General features: G+C 44.2%; 1 long non-coding RNA gene across 1 annotated transcript in view; it reads left to right on the top strand.

The window, feature by feature from the left end:
• The first annotated feature begins 2,620 nt into the window (after positions 1 to 2,620).
• The window catches only part of LOC143958948 (uncharacterized), a 58,058-nt gene continuing 36,581 nt past the window's right edge, over positions 2,621 to 24,097 (top strand). The window contains exons 1-2 of the long non-coding RNA XR_013270157.1: positions 2,621 to 2,730; positions 23,030 to 23,418. This is a non-coding gene — a long non-coding RNA (uncharacterized LOC143958948). The remainder of the gene's footprint in view (positions 2,731 to 23,029; positions 23,419 to 24,097) is intronic.

Genomic DNA, 24,097 nt, shown 5'->3' with positions numbered 1-24,097 from the left:
CGGGAACCCGCCGCGCATTCGTGGCGTTCCCGCATCGCTCCAGTGTGAACCCAGCCTAATAAGCGATCGTTTTTCTGATCGCTGTATTAGTGTCACAGGTGACGCTAGTTAGGCAGGTAGGTATTTAGGTTCGCTGCAGCTTTTTATAGCGCCAGGGACCCCCATATACTACCGCATAAAGCCCCCTAATTGCCCCCTAGTTAACCCTTTCACCAGTGATCACCATATAACTGTTACAGGTGACGCTGGTTGGTTAGTTATTTTTTTATAGTTTCAGGGCACCCGCCATTTATTACCTAGTCTCACTAGTGTACCCCTAAATTTAGGGGTGTCTACTTTCCAAAATGGGGTCATTTGGGGGGGGTTTGTGCCATCTTGGCATTTTATGGCCTTCAAAACTGTAACGCCCTTAGAAAGCCTGAAGGCGGTGCTTGGTTTTCGGGGCCCCGTACGCGGCTAGGCTCCCAAAAAGTCCCACATATGTGGTATCCCCGTACTCAGGAGAAGCAGCAGAATTTATTTTGGGGTGTCATTTCACATATGCCCATGGCATGCGTGAGCAATATATCATTTAGTGACAACTTTGTGAAAAAAAAAAAAAAAAAAAGTTTGTAATTTTCCCGCAACTTGTGGCAAAATATAAAATATTTCATGGACTCAACATGCCTCTCAGCAAATAGCTTGGGGTGTCTACTTTCTAAAATGGGGTCATTTGTGGGGGTTTTGTGCCATCTTGGCATTTTATGGCCTTCAAAACTGTAATAGGTAGTGAGAAGTGAACTCAAAAATTTACGCCCTTAGAAAGCCTGAAGGCGGTGCTTGGTTTTCGGGGCCCCGTACGCGGCTAGGCTCCCAAAAAGTCCCACATATGTGGTATCCCCGTACTCAGGAGAAGCAGCAGAATTTATTTTGGGGTGTCATTTCACATATGCCCATGGCATGCATGAGCAATATATCATTTAGTGACAACTTTGTTAAAAAAAAAAAAAAAAAGTTTGTAATTTTCCCGCAACTTGTGGCAAAATATAAAATATTCCATGAACTCAACATGCCTCTCAGCAAATAGCTTGGGGTGTCTACTTTCTAAAATGGGGTCATTTGTGGGGGTTTTGTGCCATCTTGGCATTTTATGGCCTTCAAAACTGTAATAGGTAGTGAGAAGTGAACTCAAAAATTTACGCCCTTAGAAAGCCTGAAGGCGGTGCTTGGTTTTCGGGGCCCCGTACGCGGCTAGGCTCCCAAAAAGTCCCACATATGTGGTATCCCCATACTCAGGAGAAGCAGCAGAATTTATTTTGGGGTGTCATTTCACATACGCCCATAGCATGTGTGAGCAATATATCATTTAGTGACAACTTTGTGTAAAAAAAAAAAAAAAAAAATTTTTTTTTTGTCATTATTCAATCGCTTGAGGCAAAAAAATAAAATATTCAATGGGCTCAACATGCCTCTTATCAATTTCCTTAGGGGGTCTACTTTCCAAAATGGGGTCATTTGGGGGGGTTTTGTACTGCCCTGCCATTTTAGCACCTCAAGAAATGAGATAGGCAGTCGTAAACTAAAAGCTGCGTAAATTCCAGAAAACGTACCTTAGTTTGTAGATGTGACAACTTTTGCGCAAACCAATAAATATACAATTATTGACTTTTTTTTTACCAAAGACATGTGGCTGAATACATTTTGGCCTAAATGTATGACTAAAATTGAGTTTATTGGATTTTTCTAATAACAAAAAGTAGAAAATATCATTTTTTTTCAAAATTTGCGGTCTTTTTACGTTTATATCGCAAAAAATAAAAATCGCAGAGGCAATCAAATACCATCAAAAGAAAGCTCTATTTGTGGGAAGAAAAGGACGCAAATTTTGTTTGGGTACAACATTGCATGACCGCGCAATTACCAGTTAAAGCAGCGCAGTGCCAAAGTGTAAAAAGACCTCTGGTCATTTACCAGCAAAATGGTCCGGTCTGAAAGTGGTTAAGTACAGTGAGATCATGAGGTTTTGAGCTGATTGTTGCAGTATGTCAATTTTGTTTTGCACTACTTTTTATGTTCATAATATAGTTGGGCTACATACAGTTCATAAAGCATACACAATGGACGAATCTTTTATTGAAGGTAATATATTTGGATGAATTTGGAACAAGCAAACTATTCATAATTCAATAAAAGCTGTTGAACTGCATAAAATGGGGGTGTTTGGAAAGACATAGTAATTTTAAGTAAGCTGGGCATGCTGAGAATGCGCACTGTGTAATGGTTGATCAACTAAGGGACAAGGTAGACGCAGCAGAGACTGAGTATGATTAACACGTTGCGCATCATGCCTTCAATAAAGACAACTTGGTGTTTTTTTGTTAAAAAGAATAAGATTGGAGCAGAAAAAAGTGACCAGTCTTACATTTGTGTGCCCTTTATAGCCAGAATGGCAAATTTCTTGTTCAAGAGATAGTTTGTAAGGTTACACTTCCTGTTGTACAGCACTTTGTTCACTGCAGAATTCCAATACACTCCTTGAAACACCCACCATAACTTTAGGACCCACCCACATCAACTCTCAGAACTGCTAAGCTACTCCCTAAGCCTGCCCTGAAACTACAGAGGCTCAAAGCATGAATGGGACATGTAGTATCAGGACTGGTAAAGGAAGGAAATAGGAAGTCAGAACCTGGAAATTCAGCCAGGAGCAGGAGGGACATCAGGCACAGAAACCTGTTACAGCTAAAGGAGGTAAGATGCAGATAAATTGACTGAGGTTTTGACTCATTTTTATGCACAATGCTTCTGTTTTGTGGGAGGAAAAGATGTTCTACATAAGCCACAGACCATTTTGCTGGCCAAAGACCACTTTTTGCAATTGGGTACTGCGTCGCATTAACTTGCAATTGCACATTTGTGCGACTTGGCTCCCAAATTGACTTTTTTTTGACAATTTTTCTTTTTTCTCCCCACAAATAGAACTTTCTTTTCGTGGTGTTCAGTCCTGCGGTTTTTATTTTTTGCACTATAAACAAAAAAGAGCGACAATTTTGAAAACGCATTTTCTACTTTTTGCTATATCCCCCAAAAATGTGTAAACATTTTTTTTTCCCTCCAGTTTAGGCCGATGTGTAGTGTTCTACATAATTTTGGTAAAATTCGCAGTAAGCGATTGGTTTGTGCAAAAATTTGTGTTTACAAAAAGGATAGCTTTCTGGCTTTTTTTAAAAAGATAAAGGAGTGATGCGCGGTACTATGACAGGAAATTGGCCTAGGAGGCTAAAATTCTATAGGCACTAAGATTGTGAGTGATATATATATTCCCGTATAAAGTAAGAGAAGGTATATAAAAAGTTGTGCGTATTTTATGAGGGGGTGGTTGAAGACTCTCACCACTATAGCATAATGATGTTCAGAGTAAGAGACAAATGTAATAAATTAGCATAAAAAAAGGAAAGAATCACAATACTTAGAACTAGTGATCCCTAATGCGATTTGTTAAAACTGACAGAATCGCATAAAGTGCCTCTTTCTGGCTTTTTTTTTTTTTTTTTACTAGTAATGGATCAGCGATTTTTATTGTGACTGCGACATTATGGCGGACCCATTTTACATTTTTGACAGATTTGGGACCATTGTCATTTATACAGCAATCATTGCTATAAAAATGCACTGATTCCTGTGTAAATTACACTGGCAGTGTAGGTGTTAAGTGTGTCCCAGGGGTGTGTTGCTATCTGTGGGTGGCGTGGCTGTGTTTTACGCATAACTGATCTCTGCTCCAATCACAGGGAGCAGAGATCAGTGTCACTGTTGCTAGGCAGAAAAAGGAGATGCTTGTTTACTTTAGCATCTCCCGTGAGACGATCGTGGTTATCCCTGCAGTGATCGAATCTGCGGAACCCGCGATTGGACTCGAGGTTACATAGTTACATAGTTAGGTTGAAAAAAGACACAAGTCCATCCAGTTCAACCAAAAAAAAAATATATATATATACACATACATACATACATACATACATATATACATATACCAGCCCATATACCCAATTCTATACCCACAGTTGATCCAGAGGAAGGCAAAAAAAAACCAGCAGAGCATGATCCAATTTGCTAAAGCAGGGGAAAAAATTCCTTCCTGATCCCCCGAGAGGCAATCGGATTTTCCCCGGATCAACTTTACCTATAAATTTATATTACCTACACTTAGGAAATAATCCAGGCCTTTCTTAAAGCAATCCACTGAGCTGGCCATAACCACCTCTGCAGGGAGTCTATTCCACATTTTTACAGCTCTTACCGTGAAGAAACCTTTCCGTATTTGGAGATGAAATCTCTTCTCCTCTAGACGTAAAGAGTGCCCCCTTGTCCTCTTTGTTGACTTTAAAGTGAATAACTCGACACCAAGTTCCCTATATGGACCCCTTATATATTTGTACATGTTGATCAAATCCCCCCCCCCCCCCTTAATCTCCTCTTATCAAGAGTGAATAAATTCAGTTCCTCTAATCTTGCCTCATAGCTGAGTTGCTCCATGCCTCTTATCAGTTTGGTTGCCCTTCTCTGCACTTTCTCCAGTTCCCTGATATCCTTTTTGAGAACTGGTGCCCAAAACTGAACGGCATATTCCAGATGAGGTCTTACTAATGATTTGAACAGGGGCAAAATGATCTCTCTCTCTCTGGAGTACATACCTCTCTTAATACAGGAAAGGACTTTGCTCGCTTTGGAAACCGCAGCTTTGCATTGCATGCTATTATTGAGCTTATGATCTACCAAAACCCCCAGATCCTTCTCCACTATGGATTTCCCCCAGTTGTACTCCCCCTAGCGTGTATGATGCATGCATATTCTTAGCCCCCAAGTGCATAACCTTACATTTCTCAACATTAAACCTCATCTGCCACATAGTCGCCCAATTAGACAGAGCATTGAGGTCTGCTTGTAAATTGGTGACATCCTGTAAGGACATTATTGCACCGCATAGCTTGGTGTCATCTGCAAAGACGGAAATGTTACTCTTGATCCCAGACCCAATATCATTTATAAAGATATTAAAAAGTAAGGGTCCCAGCACTGAACCTTGGGGTACACCACTCATAACCTTAGACCATTCAGAGTAAGAATCATTAACCACTACTCTCTGAATTCTGTCTTTTAGCCAGTTTTCTATCCCGACAAGGTGGCATGGTGGCAAATTTAAAGGGATGTACCTGCACTTCTATTTGTCTATCTGTGCCATTCTGCTGACTTATATCGGCGTGCATTGGTCGGGAAGTGGTTAAAGTAATAGTAAAGCCTTGTGGTCTTCCCCTGCTCTGCAAAACCATTACACAGAGCAGCCCTAATCTTCCTCTTGTGCCCAATGCTGGTGCTCCTAGGCCCCTCCCTCCTGCTGGGTCCCCTCACAGCAAGCAGCTTGCTTTGTGGGGCTCCCAAACAGGCGCTCCGTTTTTGTTGCTGTGTCTATTCACACATGGAGGCTTGGCTCGCTGGCTGTGATTGACAGCAGTGGGGGCCAGTGGCTCCCACTGCTGGCAAAAACCAGTCGGGAGTGAGGAGTCCCCAGAGAATCAAGGATCTCATGGACATCACTGTATTGCAAGGGTGCTCGGGTAAGAATTAATGGGGGCTGCTGCACACAGTTTTTACGTTCATGCATAGCCACTTTTGCGATACTAAAGTCCTTCTATTTAAAATGGAGAGGTGCTAAATGTCTTATACTTTCCTGCTCTGTGGTTGGCTCCTTACATTGTTCTGTGATCAGCAGTTTCCAAAGGATTACCAATTGTCTGCTGCATTCCTGGGGGCACGCAGTGGGCCATGTTCTGGGTTGTCAATGGAATCCATCCAACCGTGCAAAAGCCCACGAGACAGGGCACAACTTCTAGTCGACTTGGTGCCTGAGATTTGTCGAACCCTGTACTAGCAGATTAGATACTGTCAAATTGAAACGCAGTAGGACATGTAATTATTGAAAAGTAGATTGTAGGTCAATGATTGTAAAGGCATTTCTTTTAAATTTAAAATAAGAGGATATGTTTGCCTGCTCTGTTCAATGATATTGCACAGAGGGGGCCCCTTACCTGGAGATCCTTGCTGGTGCTGTCCACTCCTCCTTTCCTCAAAAAGCCATGTGCTGAAAGGGCATCTGTGTGGGTGTGCCCTCAGTCTAGGCTTTGTGCATCCCTAGTCTCGCACATTGGGGCTTGGCCACACCTCCCGCTCCCTTTTCACAGGATTTGACTGACAGCAGCAGGAGCCTAGAGCTGATTTTTAAGAACTGCAGCATAAAGCCAAACTCTGGTTGAGGAAACAATGTATATATACAATGGATGGTGGTATGGGTTATAGTATATAGTGCGAGATTAGAGTCCATACAAATGTCCTTTGAGCTGTTAAGCTCTGTGTGAGGAAACAGTCTATACAGACAGGGCAGCCTTGCAGGGGAAGCCGAAGCAAACTCCAAACATGTAGAGAAATCAAACAGGCACCTCTTCGTTAAGACTGTGTAGTTTTAATAGACAAAATGCGTTAAAAACACTCATTGAGGTTTCATTACTAAAATGGCGACGTGTTCCTGAGCATGTGCACTAGGGGGGTGTCTGTAGTGCATGCTCCTTTCTCAAGCTTTGCACTTCCCTGTAATCAACCAGCTGCTCTCCAAGCCTCTCTTTGGACTCTGCACACATGCTGGAAGATTCCTGCTGGTCAGGATGCCGGCTATGAGAAGGATTCACAGGACATCACCCCCTCTGCTGGAAGCTGTGACGGAGATTGGTCTAACTGGACTATCCTGTGCCTGAGTAATGAAACCTAAATGTGAATGTTAATGCACTTTGTCTATTCTGTTCCCATCACTTTAACCAGTTGCCGACCGCCGCACGCCGATGTACGTCGGCAGAATGGCACGGGCAGGCATAAGGGCTTACATGTACGTCCCTTGCCTCCCGCGGGTCGCGGATAGTTTCAGGGCACCCGCCATTTATTACCTAATAAAGGTTTAACCCCCTGATCACCCGGCGGGTGTCATTTGTGACTAATAACTGTTAGGGCAGTTAGGGTTAGCCCCCTTTAGTTCTAAGGTACCCCCCTAACCCCCCCAATAAAGGTTTAACCCCGTGATCACCCCCCGTCGCCAGTGTCACTAAGGCTGGGTTCACATTGCAGCGGTTTATGAGAACGGATGTGATTCGCACTGCAGTGCAAATCACATCCGATCTCTGTGCGATTCGAGTTCAGCCATTCGCCACACCCGCCGCAAATTCGCACGGGACCCTTTTTTTGGCCCGCAGCAGAATCGGATCGCATGGGTGTTCACACCATGCGATCCGAGTTTGCAGATCGCACTGCGATATGCGAACTGATCTGGGGGTGTCAGTAACATTTCACTGACACTCCCAGCAGTTCGCATAGGGCAGTGTGAACTGCCGCCGGGAGGCATGCGATGCGGGAACCCGCCGCGCATTCGTGGCGTTCCCGCATCGCTCCAGTGTGAACCCAGCCTAATAAGCGATCGTTTTTCTGATCGCTGTATTAGTGTCACAGGTGACGCTAGTTAGGCAGGTAGGTATTTAGGTTCGCCGCAGCTTTTTATAGCGCCAGGGACCCCCATATACTACCGCATAAAGCCCCCTGATTGCCCCCTAGTTAACCCTTTCACCAGTGATCACCATATAACTGTTACAGGTGACGCTGGTTGGTTAGTTATTTTTTTATAGTTTCAGGGCACCCGCCATTTATTACCTAGTCTCACTAGTGTACCCCTAAATTTAGGGCTGTCTACTTTCCAAAATGGGGTCATTTGGGGGGGGTTTGTGCCATCTTGGCATTTTATGGCCTTCAAAACTGTAACGCCCTTAGAAAGCCTGAAGGCGGTGCTTGGTTTTCGGGGCCCCGTACGCGGCTAGGCTCCCAAAAAGTCCCACATATGTGGTATCCCCGTACTCAGGAGAAGCAGCAGAATTTATTTTGGGGTGTCATTTCACATACGCCCATAGCATGTGTGAGCAATATATCATTTAGTGACAACTTTGTGTCATTATTCAATCGCTTGAGGCAAAAAAATAAAATATTCAATGGGCTCAACATGCCTCTTATCAATTTCCTTAGGGGGTCTACTTTCCAAAATGGGGTCATTTGGGGGGGTTTTGTACTGCCCTGCCATTTTAGCACCTCAAGAAATGAGATAGGCAGTCGTAAACTAAAAGCTGCGTACCTTAGTTTGTAGATGTGACAACTTTTGCGCAAACCAATAAATATACAATTATTGACTTTTTTTTTTTTACCAAAGACATGTGGCTTAATACATTTTGGCCTAAATGTATGACTAAAATTGAGTTTATTGGATTTTTCTAATAACAAAAAGTAGAAAATATCATTTTTTTTCAAAATTTGCGGTCTTTTTACGTTTATATCGCAAAAAATAAAAATCGCAGAGGCAATCAAATACCATCAAAAGAAAGCTCTATTTGTGGGAAGAAAAGGACGAAAATTTTGTTTGGGTACAACATTGCATGACCGCGCAATTACCAGTTAAAGCAGCGCAGTGCCAAAGTGTAAAAAGACCTCTGGTCATTTACCAGCAAAATGGTCCGGTCTGAAAGTGGTTAAGGTAAGTAGCGCACTTACCACACACAGAATCTCACAGGGGTATAACTTGCTCATAGGAATCTATTCTGCAGAGAGGCTGCTGCTCAGGTCACATCTGTCCATTTACCCTTTTGCCTGTTAACCACATGAACTTCCAGGAGAAACGCTGCTCCACTACTGGATGGACCACTGCCACTCCAAACAGCCAACCAGTCTCTCAAATACCATACAAATTGAGAAGATGACTTGGTGCAATATATAGGGACTTGATTATAAAAGCAGAACCAAAAGGCCAGCCAAATACTTGCATGCCTGCCACTGCTCACCAGGACACAGCAGCAAGCATTTGTGTGATGATGGGATGAAATGCGTAGAGTGGGGTGGAGTATACAGATGTCAGATGCGCGCTGCTGTCTCCTGGGGAACAGTGGTGTACATGTAGGTATATTTGGCTTGCCTTTTGAGTGGTCTTGTTTTTTGTTCTGTTTTTATATTCAAGCCCTTATATAATGCATTGCACTATCTGAGCCTTTTTCTAAATTTGCATGGTCTTTTGAGTGCTCTTGTTTTGGTCTTGTATACATGTGCAGTCACTTTTATTATGGTAAATTATTCATACTAATTGAAGTTGCTTTATTGTTCACACAGTATAATGCATGGATATAAGCCTTGGCATTTATTTTCTCAAACTGACTTAGGCTGGGCATAGATCGGTTGTTTTTATGAAGTAATGGATTTTTTTATCCACACAAGTGGTGTGTATAGAGGAATCCTCCCTTCTGGGCTATTGTATTCTGCCAGTAGGAGGACTGCACTATCAAAATACACTAGTCAGCACTGCAGCCCGCTGATTGAGTAGTGTTTTCAATAATCCTGTTCAGCTAAAGTCGATCCCTAGGTTGGCTGTAAGTGAACGACCATAAATTGTAATTCAGAAGGTTCCTGCAGTTACCTGAATTTTTGATCGGTCTATAGCAGTGATGGCAAACCTTGGCACCCCAGATGTTTTGGAATGAAATTTCCCATGATGCTCATGCACTCTGCAGTGTAGCTGAGCATCATGGGAAATGTAGTTCCAAAACATCTGGGGTGCCAAGGTTCGCCATCACTGGTCTATAGTCATACTATCTGGTTTGCTCTGCTGTTAAATCAATCTGATAAGTCCATATGTAGCTTTGGATTTTTAAAGTCCTTTTCTTAAAGGGCTTGATGTGTTTTTTTTTTTTTTTTTTTTTTTTTGTATAAATTGGTCAGTGTCTGTTTCACAAGGTTGTTTGCTTGTAAGCTGAATCTTGTTTGGTATAATGTATTTGGCAACAGTCTCTGCATTTCACTAGGATGACAAAGCTGCTTATGCAGAAATGCACTTGGTCAGTGTTGTCACCTTAAGGCCCCTTTCACACTGACGTCCCGTTCAGGCCCGCCTGTCAGTTTTTCCATAGAACGTCTGATGTCAGCGGTGACACGTCCGCTGACATCCGACCCGCTCCGATCCGAAAGTGTAACAGAGGAAAAAGCTATTTTTCCATCCGCCATCGGATCGGGTGACGACGGGCACTGCGGCCCTTCGTCATCCGATCTCCCATAGGGGAGAGTGGCGCTGTGACAGGTCTGTCCCTGCGCAGTGTGCAGAGACGGACCTGTCATCTCCCTGCTCAGCGGGGATCGACTGAGTGATCCCCGCTGAGCAAACGGATATCCACGGGGCGGATCAGAACTGATCCGCCCTGTGTGAAAGGACCCTTAGGATAGGAAGTTAAAGGGGTGTTCCGGCCAATATTTAAAAAAAAAGTCATCAGCTAGAGACACTGTAGCTGCTGACTTTTATTAAGGACAGTTGCCTGTCCAGCGATCCCGCGATGTCGGCCACCCCGAGGCCGATCTGTCCATTGGATTAGCTGCCGGCTCCTCCATCTTAAAGGGAAACAGGCAGTGGATTCTTGCAGCTTCACTGCCAGTTTCCTACTGCGCATGCGCGAGTCGCGCGGCGCTTTGGGAATGGCCCCGTTTTCTGTGACGCATGTCCCAGAAGGCAACGAGGCCACTCACCGAAGAGGACGAAGCACTGCGGAATATGAAGAGGCAGATTAGAAAGACTGCCTAGTAACAGCAGTTTCAAGTGAAAATTTTCAGTTTGAATGGGGTGTAGGTGGCTTTACTCGTGTATGCACTCTCACTTGTGTATATTGGCTTATGTGTACTGATATCTACAAATTTTAGTCAGGAATTATTTTGGGGAATTTGTCCTGAACCCGTGGTGCACTAAGTGCAAGTACCCCTTCGTACAGTATCCAGCTGCTCTGTAGTTCAGCCGGTCATAGATTTCAGTTGGCTAGCACCAGGGCTGGAGGTGCCTGAAAGGGGTGGGATGCTATGCGGCTGACTCGAGATGCCCATGTGCAAGTAGTTTTGGAGTTTGAACTTCCTTTTCTAAAAGGGGTGTGTATGTATGTACAGTGCTTTGCGAAAGTTTTCGGTCCCCTTGAACTTTTCAACCTTTTGCCACATTTCAGGCTCCAAACATAAAGATATAAAATTTTTATTTTTTGTGAAGAATCACCAATATGTGGGACACAATTGTGAAGTGGAACGAAATCTATATTGAATTTTTGAAACTTTTTCAACCAATAAAAAAATGAAAAGTGGGGCGTGCAAAATTATTCGGCCCCCTTGCGTTAATACTTTGTAGAGCCACCTTTTGCAGCGATTAGCTGCAAGTCGCTTGGGGTATGTCTCTATCAGTTTTGCACATCGAGAGACTGAAATTCTTGCCCATTCTAACTTGCAAAACAGCTCGAGCTCAGTGAGGTTGGATGGAGAGCGTTTGTGAACAGCAGTTTTCAGCTCTTTCCACAGATTCTCGATTGGTTTCAGGTCTGGACTTTGACTTGGCCATTCTAACACCTGGATACGTTTATTTGTGAACCATTCCTTTGTAGATTTTGCTGTATGTTTGGGATCATTGTCTTGTTGGAAGATAAATCTCCGTCCCAGTTTCAGGTCTTTTGCAGATTCCAACAGGTTTTCATCCAGAATGGTCCTGTATTTGGCTGCATCCATCTTCCCCTCAATTTTAACCATCTTCCCTGTCCCTGCTGAAGAAAAGCAGGCCCAAACCATGGTGCTGCCACCACCATGTTTGACAGTGGGGATGGTGTGTTGAGGGTGATGAGCTGTGTTGCTTTTACGCCAAACATATAGTTTTGCATTGTGGGCAAAAAGTTCGATTTTGGTTTCATCTGACCAGAGCACCTTCTTCCACATGTTTGGTGTGTCTCCCAGGTGCCTTGTGGCAAACTTTAGACTAGAGTTTTTATGGATATCTTTGAGAAATGGCTTTCTTCTTGCCACTCTTCCATAAAGGCCAGATTTGTGCAGTGTACGACTGATTGTTGTCCTATGGACAGACTCTCCCACCTCAGCTGTAGTTCTCTGCAGTTCATCCAGAGTGATCATGGGCCTCTTGGCTGCATCTCTAATCAGTCTTCTCCTCGTCTGAGCTGAAAGTTTAGAGGGACAGCCAGGTCTTGGTAGATTTGCAGTGGTCTGATACTCCCATTTTAAAATGATCGCTTGCACAGTGCTCCTTGGGATGTTTAAAGCTTGGGAAATCTTTTTGTATCCAAATACGGCTTTAAAGAGGAAGTAAACCCTGATGGGTTTACTTCCTCTTTCATTCCCTGCAAAGGCAAAGCATAATGGACTACTATGCATCGCATAGTTGCCCATTATGTGTCACTTACCTGACACAGGAGCCAGCGAAGTCGCCGCTGTCCCCTGTAGTCCGTCGCATCCATTTTGCTGGTGGCGTCTCGCAGCTCCGCCGCTGTCATTCGGCGAGGTCACTCCCGCGCATGCGCACGGGAGTCGACGCGCGCGGCAGCTCCATTCTTGGAAATGCCACGCTCAGTGCACCTGCGCACCGCTGTCTATGGCGCATGCGCCGTAGACAGCGGTGCCCGTTTTCGGAGATATTGCTTGGACCTACAGGTAAGCCTTAATCTAGCTTGCCTGTAGGTCAAAGTGGTTTGTAAGGGTTTACAACCACTTTAAATTTCTCCACCAGTATTACGGACCTGCCTGGCGTGTTCCTTGGTCTTCATGATGCTCTCTGCGCTTTCAACAGAACCCTGAGACTATCACAGAGCAGGTGCATTTATACAGAGACTTGATTACACACAGGTGGGTTCTATTTATCACCATCAGTAATTTAGGACAACATTGGATCATTCAGAGATCCTCGCTGAACTTCTGGAGTGAGTTTGCTGCACTGAAAGTAAAGGGGCCGAATAATTTTGCACGCACCGCTTTTCAGTTTTTTTATTTGCTAAAAAAAAAGTTTAAATTATCCAATAGATTTCGTTCCACTTCACAATTTGTGTCCCACTTGTTGGTGATTTTTTCACAAAAATTTAAATTTTATATCTGTTTGAAGCCTGAAATGTGGCAAAAGGTTGAAAAGTTCAAGGGGGCCGAATACTTTTGCAAGGTTATGTGTGTGTGTGTATATATGTATGTATATATGTGTGTGTGTGTGTGTATATATATATATATATATATATATATTAGTGTCTTCTTGTAAGCTAAAGCCTGCTTGATATGTTAAATACTCTAACCTTTTTTTTTTTTTCTTCTCTTCCTCTCTGAAAGCTTTTTATTCAACTTTTGGCTGGCCTCTGTTGCTTTTTTGTAATAGTGTAAAGATGTTCTTGCCTAGAAGGCAATGAGTGTTGATCACATGGGGTTTTTGAAATGGCTTGTCTCGCTTGTTTTGGCAAGAGGTAAACAAAGTATTTTCATATTCTGTGGTGCTGCAGTTCACATGCCCCCCCCCCCCCCCCGTCAATAAAATCCAGCGACGGGCTTAAGTCCTACATTCTGTGTGAATGGGCACAGATGCGGGAATCAGGAGTGTGCCCACATGGGTGTCCACCAAGAGCACTTATCCAACGTTGATTCTTTATGTGGGGATGAGCCACCAGCGCCCCTGAGGGTCCCCAGAATTGGAGGACCAGGACCACCCTGTGCAAAATGAACTGCACTGTGGAATGCCCCATCATTGGTGTTCTGGGGAGTGGGGGGGGCAAATAGTGCTCCATTGGTGTTTGGGGGGGGGGGATAGTGTGCCCCGTCATTGGTGGCCCCAGGTGAAATAGACACGGCAGGATACCTGTATATGACAAGGGACTCTGTCATGCATTATATTAGTAGTCCTGTCTGAAAATCTGCAGAATAGTATTGCAGGTCGTCGTGTTTTTATTTTTTATATTTTTAATTTTTATTTGATCTGATTTAACCACTTTCAGACCGGACCATTTTGCTGGTAAATGACCAGAGGTCTTTTTACACTTTGGCACTGCGCTGCTTTAACTGGTAATTGCGCGGTCATGCAATGTTGTACCCAAACAAAATTTGCGTCCTTTTCTTCCCACAAATAGAGCTTTCTTTTGATGGTATTTGATTGCCTCTGCGATTTTTATTTTTTGCGATATAAACGTAAAAAGACCGCAAATTTTGAAAAAAAATGATATTTTCTACTTTTTGTTATTAGAAAAATCCAATAAACTCAATTTTAGTCATACATTTAGGCCAAAATGTATTCAGCCACATGTCTTTGGTAAAAAAAAAGTCAATAATTGTATATTTATTGGTTTGCGCAAAAGTTGTCACATCTACAAACTAAGGTACGTTTTCTGGAATTTACGCAGCTTTTAGTTTACGACTGCCTATCTCATTTCTTGAGGTGCTAAAATGGCAGGGCAGTACAAAACCCCCCCAAATGACCCCATTTTGGAAAGTAGACCCCCTAAGGAAATTGATAAGAGGCATGTTGAGCCCATTGAATATTTTATTTTTTTGCCTCAAGCGATTGAATAATGACAAAAAAAAAAATTTTTTTTTTTTTTTACACAAAGTTGTCACTAAATGATATATTGCTCACACATGCTATGGGCGTATGTAAAATGACACCCCAAAATAAATTCTGCTGCTTCTCCTGAGTATGGGGATACCACATATGTGGGACTTTTTGGGAGCCTAGCCGCGTACGGGGCCCCGAAAACCAAGCACCGCCTTCAGGCTTTCTAAGGGCGTAAATTTTTGAGTTCACTTCTCACTACCTATTACAGTTTTGAAGGCCATAAAATGCCAAGATGGCACAAAACCCCCACAAATGACCCCATTTTAGAAAGTAGACACCCCAAGCTATTTGCTGAGAGGCATGTTGAGTTCATGGAATATTTTATATTTTGCCACAAGTTGCGGGAAAATTACAAACTTTTTTTTTTTTTTTTTTTTTTAACAAAGTTGTCACTAAATGATATATTACTCATGCATGCCATGGGCATATGTGAAATGACACCCCAAAATAAATTCTGCTGCTTCTCCTGAGTACGGGGATACCACATATGTGGGACTTTTTGGGAGCCTAGCCGCGTACGGGGCCCCGAAAACCAAGCACCGCCTTCAGGCTTTCTAAGGGCGTAATTTTTTGATTTCACTCCTCACTACCTATTACAGTTTTGAAGGCCATAAAATGCCAAGATGGCACAAAACCCCCACAAATGACCCCATTTTAGAAAGTAGACACCCCAAGCTATTTGCTGAGAGGCATGTTGAGTCCATGGAATATTTTATATTTTGCCACAAGTTGCGGGAAAATTACAAACTTTTTTTTTTTTTTTTTTTTTTTTCACAAAGTTGTCACTAAATGATATATTGCTCACGCATGCCATGGGCATATGTGAAATGACACCCCAAAATAAATTCTGCTGCTTCTCCTGAGTATGGGGATACCACATATGTGGGACTTTTTGGGAGCCTAGCCGCGTACGGGGCCCCGAAAACCAAGCACCGCCTTCAGGCTTTCTAAGGGCGTTACAGTTTTGAAGGCCATAAAATGCCAAGATGGCACAAACCCCCCCCAAATGACCCCATTTTGGAAAGTAGACACCCCTAAATTTAGGGGTACACTAGTGAGACTAGGTAATAAATGGCGGGTGCCCTGAAACTATAAAAAAATAACTAACCAACCAGCGTCACCTGTAACAGTTATATGGTGATCACTGGTGAAAGGGTTAACTAGGGGGCAATTAGGGGGCTTTATGCGGTAGTATATGGGGGTCCCTGGCGCTATAAAAAGCTGCAGCGAACCTAAATACCTACCTGCCTAACTAGCGTCACCTGTGACACTAATACAGCGATCAGAAAAACGATCGCTTATTAGGCTGGGTTCACACTGGAGCGATGCGGGAACGCCACGAATGCGCGGCGGGTTCCCGCATCGCATGCCTCCCGGCGGCAGTTCACACTGCCCTATGCGAACTGCTGGGAGTGTCAGTGAAATGTTACTGACACCCCCAGATCAGTTCGCATATCGCAGTGCGATCTGCAAACTCGGAGCGCATGGTGTGAACACCCATGCGATCCGATTCTGCTGCGGGCCAAAAAAAGGGTCCCGTGCGAATTTGCGGCGGGTGCGGCGGGTGCGGCGAATGGCTGAACTCGAATCGCACAGAGATCGGATGTGATTTGCACTGCAGTGCGGTGCGAATCACATCCGTTCTCATAAACCGCTGCAATGTGAACCCAGCCTTAGTGACACTGGCGACGGGGGGTGATCACGGGGTTAAACCTTTATTGGGGGGGTTAGGGGGGTACCTTAGAACTAAAGGGGGCTAACCCTAACTGCCCTAACAGTTATTAGTCACAAATGACACCCGCCGGGTGATCAGGGGGTTAAACCTTTATTAGGTAATAAATGGCGGGTGCCCTGAAACTATAAAAAAATAACTAACCAACCAGCGTCACCTGTAACAGTTATATGGTGATCACTGGTGAAAGGGTTAACTAGGGGGCAATCAGGGGGCTTTATGCGGTAGTATATGGGGGTCCCTGGCGCTATAAAAAGCTGCGGCGAACCTAAATACCTACCTGCCTAACTAGCGTCACCTGTGACACTAATACGGCGATCAGAAAAATGATCGCTTATTAGGCTGGGTTCACACTGGAGCGATGCGGAAACGCCGCGAATGCGCGGCGGGTTCCCGCATCGCATGCCTCCCGGCGGCAGTTCACACTGCCCTATGCGAACTGCTGGGAGTGTCAGTGAAATGTTACTGACACCCCCAGATCAGTTCGCATATCGCAGTGCGATCTGCAAACTCGGATCGCATGGTGTGAACACCCATGCGATCCGATTCTGCTGCGGGCCAAAAAAAGGGTCCCGTGCGAATTTGCGGCGGGTGCGGCGGGTGTGGCGGGTGCGGCGAATGGCTGAACTCGAATCGCACAGAGATCGGATGTGATTTGCACTGCAGTGCGGTGCGAATCACATTCGTTCTCATAAACCGCTGCAATGTGAACCCAGCCTTAGTGACACTGGCGACGGGGGGTGATCACGGGGTTAAACCTTTATTGGGGGGGTTAGGGGGGTACATTAGAACTAAAGGGGGCTAACTCTAACTGCCCTAACAGTTATTACAGTCACAAATGACACCAATGCAAAAAAAAAAAAAAAAAAAAAAAAAATGACATTGGTGTCACTGTGACTGGGGGGCAGGGGTAATTGGGGGGGTGATCGGGGGGTAAAGGGGGGGTGTGAGTGTGCCTGGCATGTTCTACTGTGTGTGTGAGTGTTGGTGCAACTTACTGATCCGCTCTCCTCCGTGTCGGAACGGAAAATACCGACACGGAGGAGAGAATACATCACTTCCTCTCCTGTGTTTACATTACAGGAGAGGAAGTGATGTCACCGGGGATTTCTATTCGTCGGGAGCGATCGCGAGGGGGTGGCCATGAATGAATGGCCGTCCCCTCGTCCGGGATCGCTCCCGCACGAATACCGACCGCCGCAGGCACCGGGCGGGGGCCCGATCGGGCCCCCGACCCGCGGGAGGCAAGGGACGTACATGTATGTCCTTATGCCTGCCCGTGCCATTGCACCGACGTACATCGGCGTGCGGCGGTCGGCAACTGGTTAATCAAAACAATCGGCTAACTAATGAATTATGAAAATGGCCATTAGTTGCAGCCCTAAATGCAATTATGCCAGCAAACAACCAGCTAGTTCTCTGCATGGAAAAGGGCCGCCACCATCATTGATGGCATTGAGTGAAGACAAGCCATGGATGTGGCCACTGCATCTGCACCGAGACCTAAAGAAGAAATTTAGCTTTATACCTACCTGGTGTCCAGACATCATGCAGCTTCCACCGTAAATGAGAGCAAAGTCTAAATAGGTCCAGCCTGAAGCTGTGTGTCTGAAAGTTCAGCCTTAATCTACTGTTGTAGGACCCTCATCAGCCTTGCCAGAGTGGAGGGCAGGTGTTTACCACCACATTACTGGGCAACCATAGCATGAATCGGATTAACCACTTGCCGCCCGCCCTATAACAAATAGACGGTGGCAAAGTGGTTGCATAATCCTGACTGGACGTCATATGATGTGATCAGGATTATGAGCCGCTGCGCGCCCCCAGGGGCGCGCATCGCGGCGATCGTTGTTGCGGGGTGTCAGTCTGACACCCGGCAACTACGTTCTCGGTAAAGAGTCTCCGACGGAGACTCTTTACCATGTGATCAGCCGTGTCCAATCACGGCTGATCACAGTGTAAATGGGAAAAGCCAGTGATCGGCTTTTCGTCACTCGCGTCTGTGCCGCCTATCAGTGCCCATCCATGCCCACCTGTGCCGCCTACCCATGCCCACCTGTGCCGCCTACCCATGCCAATTTGTGCCACCTATCAGTGCCCATCCATGTCGCCCATTAGTACCACCTTATCAGTGCCACATATCGGTGTCCATCAATGCCACCTCATCAGTGCCACATATCGGTGCCCATCAGTGCCGCCTTATCATTGCAACCCTATCAGTGAAGGAGAAAACTTACTTATTTGCAAAGTTTTGAAACAAACAAAACATTTTTTTTTAAAACTTTTCGGTATTTTATTTGTTTAGCAAAAATAAAAACCGCAGAGGTGATCAAATACCACCAAAAGAAAGCTCTATTTGTGGGAAAAAAATGATAAAAATTTAATTTGGGTACAGTGTAGCATGACCGCGCAATTGTCATTCAAAGTGCGACAGCGCTGAAAGCTCAAAATTGGTCTGGGCAGGAAGGTGTTTAAGTGCCCGGTATTGAAGTGGCTAAGGCAGTGCTCGACAAAACCCGGTCGCCAGGTCGCATTGGCGACTAGAATCAGCGACCTTGCGCCTGGGGCAGCATAGCTGGGGGTATCCCGTCTCCGTGGACCCCCCCCCCGCGCGATCGCGTCGGGCCGCGCCGCAGGCGGCCGGTAATTGAGCCCCCGGCTTTGAGGCCTTCTGTGATCCTATGGCTCCTTCTGGAATCTGGCGCCCTCTTGTGGTGGCCGTTGGAATTACAACCAACAATGTTAATGGGCCAGTCTTTCTCCATCCCTTTACTTAGAACCCCTAAACAAAACAAAAAAAATATATATATATATATATATATATAAATTTTTTTTTTTTTTTTTTATTTATTCTAACACCCTAGAGAGTAAAATGGTGGTCGTTGCAATACTGTCTGTCACACCATATTTGTACAGCGGACTTACAAGCGCACTTTTTTTGGGGAAAAAAAATTTATTTAATAAAAAAAAAAAAGACAACAGTAAAGTTAGCCCAATTTTTTTTTTTTATATATTGTGAAAGATAATGTTACGCCGAGTAAATCGATACCCAACATGTCACGCTTCAAAATTGCGGCCGCTCATGGAATGGCGACAAGCTTTTACCCTTTAAAATCTCCATAGGCGACGTTTAAAAAATTCTTCAGGTTGCACGTTTTGAGTTACAGAGGAGGTCTGGGGCTAGAATTATTGCTCTTACTCTACCGATCGCAGCGATACCTCACATGTGTGGTTTGAACACCGCTTTCATATATGCGTTCGCTTCTGCACGCAAGCTTGGCAAGACGGGGCGCATTTAAAACCAATTTTTTTTTCTTATTTTAACTTTTATTTTTATTTTTTTCACTGTTCTTTTAAAAAAAAAAAAAAAATGTGTGTCACTTTTATTCCTATTACAAGGAATGTAAAAATCCCTTGTAATAGAAAAAAGCATGACAGGTCCTCTTTTATATATGAGATCTGGGGTCAGAGAGACCTCACATCTCATATTTACACTAAAATGCAATTTAAAAATGTCCCTCTAAGAGCTATGGGCAATGACTTGGAGACAGGTGGGGGGCTGGGGGCGCTATCTTCCCCTCACTCGTCTCCATGTCAGGCCAGGGACAGGTCCAGATCGCCGTCACGGACCTGGCTCCTAACTTTTTTAGCTGGCTCCTAGATTCCAAGCAAATTTGTCAACCCCTGGGCTAAGGTACTCTATGCAGTTGGTCCTCTGTGGGATTCTAGAATTGGAAAACTATGGCAATACTACTTTGAAAGTGTGCAAGTACTGTACAGGCAAAATTGCTCATGTACTAGATCAAATCACTGTAGAGAGCTATTTACAATCAGTCATGTCCTTCTCTTTATTATTTTATGTTTTTGATCCTGCCAGTGAATGTTGTGGTGGTGTGCTGTCCCCCACAGGCAAGTTTATCAATGTGCCTCAGGTTTTCTTTTTCCTCATGGGACACAGTCGACAGCAGATTGATGTCTCATGGGACACTGAGGAGAAAGGATCCTTTCTCCTCAGGATCAAGCCTGCAGAAGTGCCCCTATAGCAAAAATATATCTTGCTATCAAGGCAAGAGCAAGGAATGCTGGTAGGAGACCTCGGAGGAGGTTAAGGGCTGCTCTTTGCAAAACATTGCAAGGAGCAAGGCCATTTTGACATGTTGTAAAGGTATTTAAAGAGGTTGTAAAGGTTTTTTTTTTCTTTTTTTTTTTTCCTAAGTAGGTTCCTTTAAGCTAGTGCATTGTTGGTTCACTTAGACTTTTTTTTTTTTTTTTTTTTTTCCTTCGATTTCCCTTCTAAATGGTTTTTTCTTTGAATTTCTCACTTCCTATTCCTCCTCAGTAAGCTGTTCTGGCTGACTAAACGCCACTTGGATGATGGTGTGAAGTTTACTGAGGAGAAACGAAGTGAGAAATTCAGACAAAGAAACATTTAAAAGGGAAATCTAAGGAAAAGGTAAATGAACCAACAATGCACTAGCTTAACCACCTAAGGACCGCCGCATGGGAATGTACGTCATCAGAATGGCATGTACAGGCACAAGCACGTACATGTACGTGCTTGCCTTCCAGCGGGTGGGGGGTCCGATTGGACCCCCTCCCGCTGGATGCGGCGGTCCGTTTCGCTGAATGAGAAGCTTCCTCCCGCTGTGTATAGTAAACACAGGCAGGGAGGAAGTGATGTCATTCTCCTTGGGGCGGTCTTTTTCAACCGACTACGAGGAGAACACTGAAAGTAAATGCACCAAACACTACACTAACATATATAGGCACAAAAATCCGCCCCCCCTCCCAGTCGGTGTCGCTGATTGCAGTGATCATTTATTTACTGATCACTGCATTCAGTGTCAGTTGTGACAGTAAAAAGTGTCAGGGCAGTTAGTGTTAGGTCCAGAGTAGCCCCCTACCCCCCCCAATAAAGGTTTAACCCCCCGATTGCCCCTAGAGTTAACCCTTTCACCCCCTTTTGCCAGTGTCACTAAGCGATCATTTTTCTGATCGCTGCATTAGTGGCACTGGTGTCGCTAATTCACTAGTTATTTTTTTAGGTTCACCGCCAGGTTTTTATAGCGCTAGGTACCCAGATATACTACCCAATAATGGTTTTAACCCCCTGATTGCCCCTAGTTAACCCTTTCACCAGTGATCACCGTGTAAGTGTTACGGGTGACTCTGGTTAGTTTGCTTTTTATAGCATCAGGGCACCCACCATTTATTACCCAATAAAGGTTTAACCCCCTGATCACCCGGCGGGTGATATCAATTAGGTTTTAGGGTCAGGGTCTGCGTCGCCCCAGGCAGCGCTAGGTTAGTGACAGTACCGCTAACACCCACGTGCAAAGCATACACCTCCCGTAGTGGTATAGAATCTGAACAGATCAATATCTGATCTAATCAGATCTATATTGGCGTCCCCAGCAGTTTAGGATTCCAAAAAAACGCATTAGCAGGATCAGCCCAGATACCTGCTAGCACCTGCGTTTTGCCCCTCCGCCCAGCCCACCCAAGTGCAGTATCGGTCGATCACTGTCACTTACAAAACACTAAACACATAACTGCAGCGATTGCAGAGTCAGGCCTGATCCCTGCGATCGCTAACAGTTTTTTTGATAGCGTTTTACATTTAAATCCGGAAGGCAGTGCTTGGTTTTCGGGGTCCCGTACGTGGCTAGGCTCCCAAAAAGTCCCCCACATGTGGTATCCCCGTACTCGGGAGAAGCATCAGAATTAATTTTGTGTAATTTCACTTATGCCCATAGCATGTGTGAACAATATATCATTTAGTGACAACTTTGTGCAAAAAAAAAAAAAAAGTTTTTTTTAATATTCCTGCAACTTGTGGCAAAATATAAAATATTTCATGGACTCAGCATGCCTCTCAGTAAATAGCTTGGGGTATCTACTTTCCAAAATGGGGTCATTTGGGGGGGTTTGTGCTATTGGCATTTTATGGCCTTCGAAACTGTGATAGGTAGTGAGGAGTGGGGGGGGGGGGGGGGGTTGTACTGCCATTTATGCACCTCAAGAAGTGAGATGGGCAGTCGTAAATTAAAAGTTGTGTAAATTCCAGAAAATGTACTTTAGTTTGTAGACGCTATAACTTTTGTGCAAACCAATAAATCTACGCTTATTGACATTTTTTTTTTTACTAAAGACATGTGGCTGAATAAATTTTGCCCTAAATGTATGACTAACATTTAGTTCGATTTTTCTTATAACAAAAAGTAGAAAATATATTTTTTTTTCTCAATTTTCGGTCTTTTTCCATTTATATCGCAAAAAATAAAAATCGCAGAGACAATCAAATGCCATCAAAAGAAAGCTCTATTTGTGGGAAGAAAGGGACGCAAATTTAGTTTGGGTACAACATTGCATGACCGCGTAATTACCAGTTAAAGCAGTGCAGTGCGAAATTTTAAAAAGACCTCTGGTGTTTAGGCTGACTATTGGTCCGAGGCTGAAGTGGTTAAAGGAACCTATTTAGAAAATAAACAAAGCTTTACAACCCCTTTTAATTCTTTAAAGAATAAGTCTCTTTAACATGTTTACCGTATATATATTTTGTGTATGGCTAAAGTTACACCAGTTTACCACCTTGATCTAAATTACTCCTGATTTTAAAAAAGCTTCATTTCTATAAATGTCCAATTTCTTTTCATTTTAGTACCATTTTTTGATCTTATTGGGTTTTAGGAGAATGCCTTTTCCTAAAGCTACTTCAGCAACACTTAAAAAATGTTTAGTACTACTTGGTTGGACTTGTGTATTACATCCTTGCTGTTTTTTTTTTTTTTTTTTTTTCTTTTCAGGCCAGCTGCATAGCATCACTTTTCAGAGACAAGAGGAAGATTACTTGAAACTGACTGTACGCTGCAGGCCCTGTATCTTTGTTCTGGGACATAACTGCAGTGCCCGAGGCAAGGTGGTTAATGCTCTTTTGGGTGATCCTCTTCTGCCAGTTGGAACATGTTGTGACCCAGACACCTGTAAGCGAAGGCGCATTAGTTTTAGACATGGCAAACAGACTTTGGTAAGTTTGGCACTGCCTGAGCAATATGAACTAGTTCATCAGCTGGTAGCTCATCAAGGTAAATGGGACACCATTCCTGAAGAGGATTTGGATATACCAGAAGATGAAGAGGACCCTGCACACAGATTGGCTGAGCTTGAAGTAACCTTGCCTTACCACTTGCTGCAGGTATGTGGTTTTTTTTTTTGTTGTTATATAGATATGTTCTAAAATATTGTGTATTGGTGAGTCTCCATTAAATAAAAAGTGAAGTTACAGTAATGTGTACATTCTTAGAGGTTTCTGATCACTGTGGTATTGGAGTAGATCTGAGGAAGCACAGGAGTATATCTCCTTTTTTGGGTCTAAAACTATTAGACAGGGGCCAGGGGCGGACTGACCATTGGGCCACTCGGGCACTGCCCGAGGGCCCCATGCCACCAGGGTGCCCCATCAGGGCTGCCCCACCTCTCCAGTACCTTCTCAGCCAATAGAAACATGTCTGTGTATACTGTGTGTGGGTGTGTTTGTGTATACTGTGTGGCCCCATAATTTGATTGCCTGGGGGCCCCATGAGTTGTCAGTCCGCCGCTGGTCCTAGCACATGAATTGGGAGAAGGGGAAAGATGTAAGGGCATGTTGGATGAGTAAAGAATGAAGTATATAGGGAGTATAGGGCTACATGTGGTGGTGGGGTAGCGGGGTGTTGTGTGTCTGAGCAGGGGATCGGGGGCAAAGCTCCTGTTTTCTACATCTGAACTAGGTGTTTATGGGAGAAATGTTTTCAGTCATCTGGAACCTGAGAAAATTATCCAAATTTGTGCCTGTCATGGTGTTGCGCTATTAGTTGTTCTTAGCTTTTTTTTTT

This window comes from Lithobates pipiens, unplaced genomic scaffold (assembly GCF_037356315.1).
Source record: "Lithobates pipiens isolate NorthernLeopardFrog02 unplaced genomic scaffold, aLitPip1_a1.2 Scaffold_66, whole genome shotgun sequence".
In the NCBI taxonomy this organism is placed as follows: domain Eukaryota; kingdom Metazoa; phylum Chordata; class Amphibia; order Anura; family Ranidae; genus Lithobates; species Lithobates pipiens.
The sequence above is the reverse complement of the archived record's forward strand: the minus strand, read 5'-3'. Positions and strand labels throughout refer to the sequence as shown.